Below are 13,289 nucleotides of genomic sequence, written 5' to 3'. Positions count from 1 at the left end.
CAACTTTACGTGACACGATCCGGGCCAAAATTACTTCATAATCCGCTACTCAGGGGCTAACCCAGCACAAGCCAGAGGAGAGGCTTTATTTACTCAATCCTAACCTACCTTTTCCAGTTGCGTATCCGGACCAATTTTCATTACAAACATAGGTATACCGTTCACTTTTATGTGTAACTGTATATATCATTTTTTATATAGGGTGGTTGGTAACTGGCGGTACAAACGGAAAATTTTTTTTTTAATTTTTTTTTTAATTTTTCCATCGAGACAACGATCTACAGTGAGATCCTTTATAACGAGACGTGACAAAGAGCACGCGTACCGAGTGAAAATTCAAAGTCGATTTTCTCGAAAACAAAGCCTCAAACGAAAAATTGTTATTCTATATTTTCGACTTCTTTTTTCGCATAGAATCACCCCCTTTCCTCTTGTAGCGCCAGTTACCAACCACCCTGCATATTGTAACAATTATAAAACTGAACTTGTGATTTCAATCGTGTCGTGTATAACCTATTGATAGTTACGGCTGTAAGTCATCGATTAAAAAAGCATCTTATGTTATATATTTTATATATTTTTGCATATATTACATATGTTTTTTGTATATAGCCAAATAAGCATGGTAAAATTGAATACCGTACATAGCATTCGATAGGTCGCTCAAAGAAAGTCCTTTCTTCTGTAGCGTAGTATTAACCCACTACCTTTCTTACTAAACATACGTTACAGGATTAAGCGCAATTTACAATTTGTGCTTCACGTTGAGAATTATGGATCTTAGTCCCCGAAATAAATATATAGGAACATTCACACTACACGTAGAAATGATATTAAAATAGTTTCATATTTTTTAAATATGTGATGTACAAGATATTCGTAGATGCACATTGCACGCGTCTCAGCACTCCTTTTGTGTCGCAATCTTTTCAACCATCGTGCGTACAGAACAATTGCACCCTTGTGTTTTACGAGACGCTGCGCATGCACATACTGGCACACACACGCGGCTAATTCGGTGTAGCACACAGAATTACATATATCTCAATACTTCGTTTCTTTTATTCTGTTTAATGAAAAATTATAAAATAAATAAAGGATATTCTGTTCAACAATGTACATTGTCCTATATGTCTGTCAATTTCCTCAGAAATTTTAGAATTTTTCTTTTATACATATATAAATACCTGAAAATTCGCGATCTATATATATGTCGGAGAAGAGTCAGGAACAGGGTTGTGGGCGTTTGATAGACCTCCCTTGGAGTTGGCCATCGTTGTGTGATAACGAAGACGCGGCCTGATGCTACGAGTAGGGACACTACTGATTCGACAATCAACAGCGGTGATTGGGCACTTGCGATGTTAGCGACGTTGATTGGTCGATTTGGGACAGAAGCTGCCTGTCTGTTTGCAAAAATCTTAATTGCCGAAAACCCAGGTTTTATAGCGGGTCTCCGGGCTGGCTGGGCTTGTGCTGTGTACGTGCCTCCACATCTGGTATTCATTGTCCGAAGGGACCTCTATGGGTGTTTCTTTTAATGAGGGTCATACTGTAACTCTACGCCTTTGTTGGACGGAACGCCCGTCCCGTTGACCGCGGCTACGTTCGGCGACTGGTGGTCGCCTTAAGCCCAAGTTTATTATCACAAATCGAAAACAAGTACAATTGGGCAGGATGACGGCAAATTGTTTAATTACAACTGTAAACTTTAATTGCAATTTTACGGATTTTCCCGAAGTTCCAGAGGGACGGCTCCGGTGTCCTTTTATCTCCGACATAGAAAATAAAATTTCGTTCAAAATTATGTAGGGCTGCAATAGTTCCGACAATTCACTTAAAGATTGCCTAAGGCAGTCACGTATCATTTATAGTATACGTACATATAGCAGTATACATATACGTACTTTAGTTTCTATGGGCTGCGCAATCCTATATCTTTACTAAATCTTCGGTAATTCTAAAGACCCATAAATTTTCATCGTTGTTAACATCATCACTGTTCATCGTTGATACTGAATAGAAATTGTACGAAATATTGTTCCAGGAAAGAATATCCTTTGTTCTATGATAATACAAAATTTTAACTTTGATAATGTTCATTTGTGGGAACAATAAGAAACCTATTCATTGAAATCTGGATATTGGGACTGTTACAATACTTTATATGCCATAATTTCCATAAGTAACATACAGAACAGTACACAGACAACAAGAAATTATTTAGAGAATTTAAAAGCTTTTTTTCTAAAAGCTTTTGTGTTTATTTATTTATAGAATACAATTTTATACAAATTATAATTGTAGTGCGACTTTTACCTGCAAATACTTACACACGAACCTCCAATATGTGAAAAGTGTAATGTGTCAATTACCGTCAAGTAAGCACGTGAAAACCATTATTCTAGGAGAAGAACAATTAATTTATCAAACACGAACGAAAATGTAACAAGTCTCATTCAATTTCTAGTAAAATTAAATATTTTTAAAGATTTAGCAAATCCTTTTAAACGTTTTATTACGGGTAATTATACATCGCCAAAACTTTCGGTTAGTCGGTAACCAGATATGTCAAGATACCTATCACTGTTTACTACGACGACCGTGGTAGCGCTATTTCGCAGGTAATTGAAGACACAAAGCCGAATCCTCTCTCTATCACCATCAGCAAATATTCCTCCCTCTATCATGCGCCCAAATAGCTGAAACCAATCAGAATTATATATACACTTGCATTACACTGTACTTTCTATCAATTAGAAATAGTTTATTTTCTCCTCCAATGCACATCCACTTCGTAAAAGAAATTCTAGCCAATATAGTTAACATCTCTAAACTCTAATATTATTTTATAGATATAGTATTCTGTTACACTGCTATCATTTGTTACAATTTCATTAACGCATGATCTTTTCATACTGTAAGGTACGAGAACACACGACATTTCATAAACATTATTCGGCTGAAATTATGCGTACATAACAAAAGCTGTACCAAAGATATAATTTTAGAAATTGATAATGACCTTCGATGTTGAAGCATCATTAACTTTGGCACTCTATAAAAAGGGAAACAAGGAAAAGCTCGGGATGGTAGTCGATCGTAGTTGACGGCCGTCGGTAATAGTCGATTAGTTAGTCAGACAGATAGCCACGGTTAATTCGTATCGAGTCTGTATCGACTCTGTATCGACTCAGTATCGAGGCTGTATCGAAACGGTAGCAGTTTAGTTCAGTAAGCATCAGATCTGTATCATGATCGCTTGAATTCGACGTGCATCACGTTACGACGACGATATAGAAGTAAACATTTTTAAAGTTAAACATCGGAGTACTAACACCTAACATGTTCTCCACCTCGATGCTGTTCTCTACGCAAACACATTGAAATGAAGTTTTTAATAATTAAATTATAATTTTTCTTGAAGATATGATGCATATACTTTAACTTTAACAATTTACTTTAATAATTAATAATATAATTCAGTGTGATATATGTTACGACCGTTCGCGGAGAGACGCGGTCGCGAGGAAAACGCGTCAGCGAGAGGCGTAAATTCTCGCTACGATTCGGTTAATCGACGCCGCGAAATAGTCGTTCCCCTGTTTCGGTTAAGATAACAGAGGTGGTTAAATGAATATGACACAGTATAGTAAGTTATATTTCACCGTTTATTCTAACAACTTATGGCGAAGGCAGTTACGCTGGTGCGTATGTACGAGATGAGTGAGTGACTGATCTACGGATGTGTATACCTGGTTGAAGGATGTTGACCGTTCGAAGGATGTAAAATCAGTGATGTTCGGAGACGATGCTGTGGCGAAAGAAAGCTAAGGATGGGTGTGTCTAGCGCACGGGACCATCGGATTTGTTGGTGACGATTTTAGTTAAGAGAGTGAGGGAAACAGGCTTCGTTGTTAATTGGTTAAACGAAGGGTCTTAACCGTCCTCGAGAGAAAGTGGTTCGTGGGAGGAAAGTTGCATCATACGTGAGAAATTCTCAACGCGAGAATTGATTGTAATTTCAACAAATAAATAAAAAAAAAAAAAATACGGGAGAAAAACTAATTTTCCCTTGTCAAGCTGTAGTAGACAATAGTCTTTAGAAATGCTTCGGAAACAGACGTTTGTTTGGTTTGAAGGACCTTGACTAGGAAATTCCTGAGATTTATGGAAGGTACTTGAGACTATTGAGGGTACGCAGTATGGCCTGGGCTATATATAATATATACAATATATTTTAAAGCACGGTACGGCACATAAATCCACGTCACAATTTTCACACTCATAGCACGATAGTGTTTTTCAAATTGCTCTTCGTTTTCTATTTTGTAGCGACATTTTGAGGTTGAAGATTCTAAAAGATTATAGGGAAACGGATCGGCATGTTAAAAAGAGCATCTAGTAATGGTATGTTTATATTAACGAAAAGCAACAATTGATACTTGACACTGGCGTATCAAAAACGAAGATAAGAACGTTGTGGGGGCAAAAGAAGTGTGAAACAAGACAAATGAAGATCATTTACTTCAAACGGTGAGCGAATGAGTTAGTAGAGAGTCACTATAGTGAAATGTCGTGATATAAGATGACATCCACGAAAGCCACTATAGTGGCACCTAAGAGGTTAATTTTCAATATTTCGAGATCATTGATTCTTATGGCCGCTTCTATCGACAGGCTTACCAAACTACATCAGTTATATTAAAACTTATTCAAATACTATCGTTGGCAATAAAATTTATACATAATAGACAAATATTATTCATAGTATAATTCGAAATATTAACAAATATCTTGTAATCCTGTGCTTGTACTTTCTAGCATAAATTACCTAATATAATCATTACGCGTTTGTTAACTGCTTCGTAACGCGCGGTATCACTATAATGTACGCTATTAATTTTAGTTGCAAAATCATTAATCAAGAATGATATTGCATTTCCTGTATCGAGAACTACTACTGTTTCGCTTATACCGAGTCGTATTTTTGCAAACAACTTTGCGAACGATTTCGTATCCTTTATGGACATTTAATCAAATCCACATATAATATAAATAATAAATTGTAAAACGACGCTTCTCGTATTTCTTAATGTTTAGTAACTTAGCGTTGGCGATGTAAAAAAACGAATTTATCTTAGAACCAATTAATTCTAGGACAACGTTCTGTTTTAAATTACGTGGAAGTATTCCTCAAATCGATAGAAACAAGTTTCATTACGGTTGGATGTAAAGTGTGAAAATTACTGCGTGTTACGCAAAAAAAATTTTGTTACATTTGCATGTCAAAATATAGGTTCTCCAGATGGCGTACAAGCACGGAGGATGAACTGAGACAAGCTCATACATTTTTATTATTATTCTATTCTTTGTGTAATAACAAAGTTGTGTAAAAAAGTGGAATTGTTACCTATCCTATTATTATTATTTATCCTATCATCTGATAATAAACGGAAAGATAGCAAAGAAATCTCGTTCGTAGCAGGAGCCTACTTTGAGGGTAATGAAACGTAAGTAAATTTATATTTTATTAAATATATTATTAAGGTGAAGTCTAAAAAAAAAGAATATTCCATAAAAGTCTTGTTATTTAGTTAATTGCATTTTAGGGGCTGCGTACAAACTCGAACCAAACGAGGTAGGCGACCACCTAACCTAGCGCGCCACTTACAATAGGAACAAGCACTAAGTATCACGGCCGGCTTGCATGTGTCGCTAACCGACTTGTCTAAAAGAGCTATTCAAATGGTTGAATCGCTTCGTTGACTGGACGAATCGGTGGACTAGACCTGAGCGTCTATAAGCCGGCTTATCTATGTCTAGACCAGGTAGATTTACTTTATTACAATAATAGTGATTGAAAGAAAAAGGGAAAAGCTAATTCTGTTTTTCTACTTGAGCAGAAAATCAACAAATTTGGATCTACTCCAGCAAACCTTTTCGTTTGACAAACTACATTACGAACTACATTATTTGCCACTTGTCTCTACTACTGGAACATACTCTTATATACTGGACTAGATTTCGATGTTCACACACGGCAACTTCTTAAATTCTTTGTTACTTACCTGCTGTACTGGCCGTGTCTGACCCAGCCTGCAGAAACTTGGTGGAAACATATGTAGTTTTAAAAATTCGCGCTTTACATACAGACATCTTATGATAGAGATTATTGGAAGTTGGTCGATAAACTAAATTTGATTAACAGCCTTTTCGAATTTTGCGCGTATGTGACGAGTGTCTTGTAGGTAATATAAAATGATTTTATACAAAAATTAACTTAAAAAACATTATATTTTAATAATCTGTATGTATATCTTACATTTTTAAACATATTTTTAAATATTTTTTCTGTATTTTTTATGATAATTTATAAAACATCTGCTAAGATGTAAGGAAATAAGTATCGCAATAATAAGTTGTTTCATGTCTTTCTCCTGCTTTATTTCGGAAAGAACACACCTTACAATACTTTTTTGTTCCTGTTACAACTACATGGAGCTTTCCATTTAACTGAATTTCGTCGCAATTAACAGTTGACGTCGAAGATCGATCTCGGGATCAACTGGAATCAGGAGAGACTCATATCATTGTTCCTTGGAGTGCCAACCTTGTTTTGGTTTGTTAAGTTTAAAGATAAACAAACTTCCCTTCTTAGGAGAAGGGGCCGCTATATAGTGACACCCACGTTTGGATCCAGCTGATTAAAATTTACAGCTCCTGGCGTTTGTAGTCATCGTGGTTCACTGTGTCGATGTTTATTTGGTGCTGGACTGTTCTTAAGTTGTTTTCTTGATATTATCGCTGCGTTATGTGCTTCAGCAACCGCTGGTTCCGCATCAAACGGACTGTCCTGCTTGGACTCTGGTTTCAGGAGAGCAGTTGCGCTCTGAATTGACCAGCATTAGGCTTAGTTTGTTCCTTGGAGGTGTCACCATGCTGGCACTGTACAAGGAATGTGCTGCTTCATCCTTCGTGGCGAGTTCGCCGTTGGGAGGGTCAGGTGGAATGGCTCGACTGCTCTGTAGTGTTCCAAATATCTCCGTAGTCCCATAGCTTGTTCATAGCCCTCCAGCAGGCCTTCGATAATGCGACTCCAAGATATCAGGACCTTGCGAATTCGTTCTCGGTCTCATCTTTGTTTCGGCTTAACGCGGAGATTCTGATTCGGGCCAATTGCAGATATGATCCATCTCGGAGGCGGCGGAGGTGGTGTTTCACATTCTGTTCCGGATAATGATTCTCCGATACGATATTCTTGATCTGGAACGCTTTGTGACGCTTTGTAACAGATTGAAGATGTTTAGTGGCGTTGGATAAGGTTATGCTCAGATAATGACGATGTGGTTGCCGTTAAAGGGGGTGTTGGAGGGGTTGTTGGAGGGGGTGTCGAAGAGGATGTCGAAGAGGATGTCGAAGAAGTTTTCAAAGGTGGTGTCGAAGAGGGGTCGAAGAGGGACTCGATGAGGGAGTCGAGGAGGCAGTCGAAGAGGGGCTCGAAGTGTGTGTCAAAGAGAGCGTCGGCGAGGTTGTCGAAGGAGGAGTCGAGGAAGGAGTCGATAAGGGAGTTGATGAGGGAGTCGAAGAGGGAGGCGAAGGAGGTGCCGAAGGAGGCGTCGGAGGAGGTGTTGGAGGTGTCGAAGGAGAGGTTGGTGGTGTCCAAGAATGTGTCGGCGAGGGAGCCCAAGGATGTGTCGGAGAGGGTGTCCAAGAATGTGTTGAGGAAGATGTCGAAGAAGGCGTCCAAGAATGTGTCGAAGAGGGTGTCCAAGGATGTGTCGAAGAGGGTGTCGAAGGATGTGTCGAAGAGGGTGTTCAAGGATGCAACTATTTTATCGATTTTTATGGTTTTCAATAACAAATTCTTTTGTGAACAACACATTCGCAAAGCATGTACTTTTGTTATGAACTCTTCCACTCCAACTTCATCGTCACCGAATAAAGTTAGTATATATCTTATTGCATCTTCCGCTGATAACATAATCTGGTGTTGTTGTTCGTTGTGGCATTGGTCTCCGCCATTGCTATCGTTTTTAGGATCAAATGTCGTTTGGGATGTGCTCGCTACAGGTATACAATCCTTTTCTCCCGATTTCACGGTTTTCTTTGTGGTCTTCGTGACAGATTTAGAATTTTTGGTCTTAATTATTTTTTTACTTGTAAGAACTGGATTTGTTTCGCCAACTGCTTGTTTTTGCAGTTTGATTTCTTTAGCGAGGCGTTCGTTCTTTTCTCTTGCTTGTTGTGTTAATAGTCGGATCTGTTCTTGAATTACGGTGTGTTTCTGTATCCCTTGTGGTACTTGCCGTAGATCAGAGTTGATATCTTTAGATGGTAAGTCACACATTTTTTTTCTTTTCTTATTTTCTTTTCTCGAAAATTGCTACTTAGTCCGAGTTTTGGTTGGCAAAAGAATCAAGCTTTACCTTGATATCCGTAGAAATGGAACTTCCGTAGAATGTCCGTTAACTTCAGATTGCGAGTTTATCGTTGATGATGACCCGTAATCCAAGTTAAGTCCGTTTCACGTAGGTAGGATGTCTTGTTTTCCTAACGAGCACTTATCACTATTGCTTAACTTGATATTTAATTTCACTTTTATATTTTGATATGCTTTTACTCACAAAAATGATTAAATGCAATATTACAACGAAGTAGCGAAGTTACAAAGTATCAGAACATTTCAAGTCACGCACAAGGATCTACCCAAGACTAGTCTCGTCGTCGAATGCTCGTAGTTTTTATATGAGCGGAGCTTGACGGGGTGAGAGAGGGGGGAGGAGTGGACCCTGAGTGACCTACGTGATGGGGAAAGTTTGGTTTGGGCCATGTGTCCAAAGGCCAGGTTAAAATCTAACGGTTCATTGTCAGTAGCATAGAATGGTATGGATTTATGTATAGTCCATGTCACATGGGCATTCGGTTGTTCTTTGAACAATTGTCAACGTGGACGAGCGAAAGCAAAACCATGCAAATTCTGCATTTCCGATAATATACAAGACTGCTTTGAATTCGTTCGATCAATTCCTAACAATATCTATAAACAGTGAACTTAAGGCCTCATTCACAACTACATACACTAGATTGTAAGAAATATTTGTTGTATATGTATGTAGCGGCACATGAGTCACAGGACGATTCGAATCGAGAGTGACTTGTGTTATTGGTTTGCCTCGGAGTTTTAACACCGTTTCGATGTATGAGATTTAAAAGTAAACAAACTCCGGACAAAACAACATGACCGCTACTTGCAACCATCAACCGGAATCGAATTCAAACTTCTCTGATCAATATAAATAGGCGAGAATGCGCTCTAGAACATTCATTAACCAGTATCATTATAGCGAGTAGCATTGAGCAAACGACGATTACAACGTAATATACTTTTTTTTTAAATATTTATTAAAATTACAATCACTTCTCGCGTTGAGAATTTTCAGTAGTTTTTCTGGCGTGGCGCAGTAACATGGCTAATTATTTATAAATAGTTATTACTTATTATAGATAAGTATAATGCGTAATATACTAACTCTGTATTTTGTACTTTTTTTTTATTTGGTAGACTATTTACAATCAATTCTCGTTGAGAATTATAAGTAAATTCTTTTGGCGTGGTACTGTAACTTGGATTATAATAATTTATAATATGTTTGATTCTAGTTGGATCTAATGGTATTCTGTACTTAGAGCGATTTTTAATATATCTGACTATCACGAGTATTCACTCGTCTCGTCATTAAATAAATCAACACGTTTGACATCCGCCTCAGCTCATTTGAAAGCCATTTGCATAAATTGGAACCGCCGACCTTGCACAAATCGCTTGTTATTGTTTTAGTAGGGCCGACTTCTTAGAGTAGTCGGTAGAGAAAATGTCGTCCATGTATATTTTTTCTAGATCTCACAAAGAACATAACCTAACAAACACGATGATGGTACCCCGCTGGGGGTAGCCACCCACATGATAATCAAACAGATAAAAAATTCTACCAAATGTCCAAATTAGACAAATTGTGAATGTGAAATTTTAAATAAAAATTAAAAAAAAGTGTATCTTCGAAGAAAAAAAAAAGAAAAAAAAATCTTTGTTGAAGTTATCTGTTCGGGGCACGTATGATGAATGCGTAACAGAAATATATTTGAGTATAAGTGTAACTGTAAGTATAAATATAAGGATATACTAATCCAGATCCACACTCTGGCAGCGTAACATTACAACAGAGTTTCGAAGCCATGAGTCTATTTATAGAATTACGAAGACTGGCCCGTCTATATGTCGGATTTTTTCCAAAATCGATCTCGTGCGCGTTTACCATCGACGCAACGAAAGTACGGGATACATACATATGTATTTTCTTGCTCTTCCAACCCATTGCCGTTGCGGTCATTTGTTGCAAATTCGATCGTTTGCATCTGACCTAAATCTTGAGGTTAAAATTTTCTGTTACAAATTATTAATTAGACCTATTTATAACTTATGCTAATCCCATATGTTATAAAATTTCTGCCAGTGCGGTGGTAAACGCAAGGCTAGGCATCTTGAAAATAAGTGCATTAGAAGATGCAGCAATTATTTTAGAACGGCCATCTCTTACTACAAGAATTATAATAGCAGCAAAAATATATTATTAAGAGCTTCATAATAGATTTAATAATAATGATTTAATTGAGGGAATTATTTACCTTTACCCCTTATATTTAGAGAGGGCTATGAAAAATGTACATCTCCTTCAAGAGGCTAATTAGAATACTTCCTATGATGTACATTACCACAATAAGAATCAAATACTTTCCAATGAGCTAGAAGCTCGGCGGGGCAGATGGCTACGGTCGTTAAGGCCGAGATTTGAAGGTGACGCGTCGCGAGTTCGAATCCTCGGTATATGAAGACCGAGATTATAAAGAGACGGAAAACCAAAATTTCTGCTTACACAGGCAAGCGGCCAGCCCCTCCCTTGCTTGTGGTGTGGGCGTACTTTCTGGGAGTGCGCTTGGTAAAGGTGTTTGGTGTTAAGCACCCGGGGGCCCGAGGGCCACACTCGCGCACTAGTCTACCGTCGTCCCGCCCGTGGAGGTTTTAGCCGGTAAGAATCCGGCACTACCTTCTGCCCGTCCCCACAGGGTGGTAAGGTGTCTATGAAGATTTCCTCCACGTAAAAAAAAAAAAAATTTTTTTGTAGTATGAAAGGAGAGACGTTTAACATTCCCGTAGACAAGGGGGAACACATATAAATTGTATCAGTGGCGAATAATCTTTATCAATAATCGACATGAAAGTAGGTGTTACGCCACGATGCTTACCACAGGCTGTGGTTGGGCGACAGACTGTCGCCTCGAGCCAAAGCTCACCGTCACTAATCTCGAACAATTACAATCGGATTGAATAACTACAATAGTTTAGTTACAGTTATAGTAGACTTTAGATTGCAAGGTTGCGGGGCTATCCGAAGGTTTCGGTGTCCTTTCATCTCCGACACGGCCATCCTGACTATCACACGTCCTCGTGTGTGGCTAAAATATTGTGTTTTCTTACATTAGCTTCGATGCAACTGAAATTATTTACAATTTAACTAAGTGTCCAAGAAAGTCAAGGGTCCATTTCAACAACGTGGTTTTGTTCGGAGGTTTGACATGCAAGGAAATGAAAGAGGGCTCGAATTAGTAGCGCTATAATCGTAAGTAATATAAGGCATAGAGTCTCGAAAGACCCGTTATCCTTATTCTTCCTAGACATTAAACAAAAGCCGAACAATAAGGAAATCTACAACAGCAACTAAACTAGAAAAATTTACCGAATGTCCAGCTGGACAAGTCATAAAATACAAATTAAATAAAAAAAAGAAAAAACAATTTAGTTGAGAATTCGCAACAGTCTTCTTCAATCTGTTTCACTTTTTATTCAGAGGAAACACCCAACAGATCTCACATATAACCTAAGAAACACGAAGACGATACCCCGCTGGGGGTAGCCACCCACATGATAATCAAACAGCCAAAAAATTCTACCAAATGTCTAAATCGGACAAATTGTGAATGTAAACAACTAAATAAAAAAAAAAGAAAACTTTTTATTCAGAATGTTTTCCGCTTTTGAGAATATTCTTTCAGGTAATACCAATGTTTTTTTTCTTTTTTTTTTATTTATTTACATTTTACAATTTGTCCAGTAGGAGATTTGGTAAAATATTATAGCTTAGTGATATAGTAATATAACATGTGGATGGCTACCCCCAGTGGGATACCATCTTCGAATTTGATTGATTTATTTCTTTAGTGTGGTGAGTGTTTGTTTGTTATGTCCTTTGTGAGATCTGTTGGGTGTTTCCTTTTTAATCTTCTTTTTATGTTTATAATACCAATGTTGCCATAATACTTAAATACGTCATTACTTACAATTTCTTATAAGATAAGATACTGATAACATTTTCAAATCAGAATGAAAGTGGTTGTCCTTTGTTGCCAAAATATGGACGGTTTATATATTCCACCACTAAAGAGATTGTAATCTCTACATTAATTAAAATGAAGAAAACAGAAGAAAAGCGAACAGTTTTGTCCTTTTTTGTTTGCGAAATGCTAGAGACCGCATTTCGTCCTGCTCTTATCTCCCACGAGAAACAGTCACGTCACAAGGTACAAGAGTACGATAGAAGAAGAAAGAAAATGTTCGATTGTGAAATATTCAATAGAACTGAAACATGTAGGTAAATCACGCGAACGTCATGAATATTTTGCATCGTTTCTTCGCCTTTTCTTCATTTTTTTCGCTAGTTGCTCCATTATTTAAGAACGAAGATATTTTTTCTTTTCTTTTTATTTGGAAGAATTGTACAATCAATTCTCATTGAGAATTATAAGTAAATTATTCTGGCGTGGTACTTTAACTTGAATAATATGTGTTTATCATATGTTTGATTCTAGTTGAATCTAATGCTTAAATCTAAAGGGTAATGTCTTTTTTTCTTCTCGATGAACTAAAGAAAAGGCAGAAAATAGTGTGAAATTAAAAATTTTGGCGGATTTAAAGAAAAAATATGTTTTTTAAAAAGAAAAAATAAACTTTAAGGTGCTATAACAATTATTTAAAAAAACTTTCTGACGAACTTTTTTAGTTCATCGAGAAGAAAAATATATAATTTAATCCTTTTTTGGTTTTTCGTTTCAGTCAAGAATTACGAGATGCATCTTTCACGCCGATTGAAAACTGCAGCCCATGAAATAGGCTTAGAAATCTGTTATAATTTTTTTGTTTACTTTAAAAAAATTTTTTTGTATTCGTTAAATAT

General features: G+C 37.1%; 1 pseudogene; it reads left to right on the top strand.

Moving 5' to 3' along the window:
- Positions 1-11,177: 11,177 nt before the first annotated feature.
- On the top strand, positions 11,178-11,260 carry LOC117160432 (U6atac minor spliceosomal RNA; annotated as a pseudogene).
- The last annotated feature ends 2,029 nt before the right edge of the window (positions 11,261-13,289 follow it).

Source organism: Bombus vancouverensis, chromosome 18 (assembly GCF_051014615.1).
Source record: "Bombus vancouverensis nearcticus chromosome 18, iyBomVanc1_principal, whole genome shotgun sequence".
NCBI lineage: Eukaryota > Metazoa > Arthropoda > Insecta > Hymenoptera > Apidae > Bombus > Bombus vancouverensis.
Note: the sequence above shows the minus strand (reverse complement) of the source record. Positions and strands in the feature narration are given on the sequence as shown.